We start from the raw sequence: 2,863 nt of genomic DNA on the forward strand, positions 1-2,863 counted from the left end.
TCCTGTGAAGAAAGTCATTGGTAGCTTGATGGGGGTGGCAGTGAATCTATAAATTACCTTGGGCAGTATGGCCATTTGCACAATATTGATTCTTCCTATCCATGAGCATGGAATGTTCTTCCATTTGTTTGTGTCCTCTTTTATTTCCTTGTTATTTCTTTGAGCAGTGGTTTGTAGTTCTCCTTGAAGAGGTCCTTCACATCCCTTGTAAGTTGGATTCCTAGGTATTTTATTCTCTTTGAAGCAATTGTGAATGAGAGTTCACCCATGATTTGTCTCTTTGTTTGTCTGTTATTAGTGTATAAGAATGCTTATGATTTTTGCACATTGATTTTGTATCCTGAGACTTTGCTGAAGTCGCTTATCAGTTTAAGGAGTTTTTGGGCTGAGAGGATGGGGTTTTCTAAATGTACAATCATGTCATCTGCAAAAAGGGACAATTTGACTTCCTCTTTTCCTAATTGAATACATTTATTTCTTTCTCCTGCCTGATTGCCCTGGCCAGAACTTGCAACACTATGTTGAATAGGAGTGGTGAGAGAGGGCGTCCTTGTCTTGTGCCAGTTTCCAAAGGGAATGCTTCCAGTTTTTGCCCATTCAGTATGATATTCGCTGTGGGTTTGCCATATATAGCTCTTATTATTTTGAGGTGCGTTCCATCAATACCTAGTTTATTGAGAGTTTTTAGCATGAAGGGCTGTGGAATTTTGTCAAAGGTCTTTTCTGCATCTATTAAGATAATCATGTGGTTTTTGTCTTTGGTTCCATTGATATGATGGATTACGTTTATTGATTTGCGTATGTTGAACCAGCCTTGTATCCCAGGGATGAAGCCAACTTGATCATGATGCATAAGCTTTTTGATGTGCTGCTGGATTTGGTTTGCCAGTATTTTATTGAGGATTTTTGCATTGATGTTCACTCAAAATCGCTCAACTACAGGGAAACTGAACAACCTGCTCCTGAATGACTAGTGGGTACATAACAAAATGAAGGCAGAAATAAAAATGTTCTTTGAAATCAGTGAGAACAAAGAAACAACATACCAGAATCTCTGGGACACATTTAAAGCAGTGTGTAGAGGGAAATTTATAGCATTAAATGCCCACAAGAGAAAGGAGGAAAGATCTAAAATTGACACCCTAACATCACAATTAAAAGAACTAGAGAAGCAAGAGCAAACACATTCAAAAGCTAGCAGAAGGCAAGAAATAACCAAGATCAGAGCAGAACTGAAGGAGATAGAGACACAAAAAACCCTTGAAAAAATCAATGAATCCAGGAGCTGGTTTTTTTTGAAAAGATCAACAAAATTGACAGACTGCTAACAAGACTAATAAAGAAGAAAAGAGAGAAGAGCCAAATAGATGCAATAAAAAATGATAAAGGGGATATCACCACTGATCCCACAGAAATACAAACTGCTATCAGAGAATACTATAAACACCTCTATGCAAATAAACTAGAAAATCTAGAAGAAATGGATAAATTACTGGACACATACAACCTCCCAAGACTAAACCGGGAAGAAGTTGAATCCCTGAATAGAGCAATAACAGGCTCTGAAATTGTGGCAATAATTAATAGCCTACCAACCAAAAAAAGTCCAGGACCACACGGATTCACAGCTGAATTCTACCAGAGGTACAAAGAGGAGCTGGTACCATTCCTTCTGAAAGTATTCCAATCAATAGAAAAAGAGAGAATCCTCCCTAACTCATTTTATGAGGCCAGCATCATCCTGATACCAAAGCCTGGCAGAGACACAACAAAAAAAGAGAATTTTAGACCAATATCCCTGATGAACATCGATGTAAATTTTCATAGTAACATTATTTACTTTATCCACTGATGATGATATTTAATATATTTGCTGAATTGCACAGTATTCCATTTAACAAAATCAAACTTTAAGGACTACAGCTTGGATTTCTTGTGCCAAACGATCAAACAGTAAAAGCACAGACAATTTAGCCTAGGGATAGACCCAGTGATAGATGAGGCAGACAAGTCAATGAAGAATAATGAGCCATAAGAGAAACAATTGATCATTTTATTTGATTGTTTGATTTAAAATATGCACATGGCTTGGGGGCTCCCTGTCACATTTATACACAGAAATTCCCTTATTTCTTTCACTTTTTCAGCACACATTTGTTGGCAGTTTATTAAGTGGCAGTCACTCTGCCTGTCACAAAGACATCTAGAAATTATAGTCAAAGATCTCACTAAGCAAGACTGTGACTATTTGTGGGTCCCCTTCAACCTACTGTGATACAGCCACCACTCAATATTTGTTGCGTATTTTAGGGACTGCTCTAGGATAGCTACAACAAGAAACTGAGATAAGTGAGGAATTAGGAGCTATAAGAAGAGTAACACTTTTCAGGCACCGTGGCTCACGCCCGTAATCCCAGCACTTTGGGAGGTTGAGGTGGGTGAATCACTTGAGGTCAGGAGTTTGAGACCAGTCTGGCCAACATGTCAAAATCCCATCTCTACAAAAAATATAAAAATAAGCCGGGTGTGGTGGCGGGCACCTGTAGTCCCAGCTACTTGGGAGGCTGAGACACAAGAATCACTTGAACCCATGAGATGGAGGTTGCAGTGAGCTGAGATCGCGCCACTGCACTCCAGCCGGGTGACAGAGTGAGATCCTGTCTCAAAAAAAAAAAAAAAAAAAAAAAGAACAATAACACTGATGAACAAGTCCATGGGCTATTAGAAAAGAATACTTAAGGGGAAGTCGGATTAATGAGGCTTGTGCAGAAAGGCTAAATGGATGAGGTGACTTGAGTGCGCCCCTGAAGAAAGAGGATCATTTCCCTGCAGAGAGAAGAAGGAACAGAGAGAAGGAATGGCA

The sequence above is a fragment of the Gorilla gorilla genome, chromosome 6 (assembly GCF_029281585.2).
Source record: "Gorilla gorilla gorilla isolate KB3781 chromosome 6, NHGRI_mGorGor1-v2.1_pri, whole genome shotgun sequence".
Classification (NCBI taxonomy): domain Eukaryota; kingdom Metazoa; phylum Chordata; class Mammalia; order Primates; family Hominidae; genus Gorilla; species Gorilla gorilla.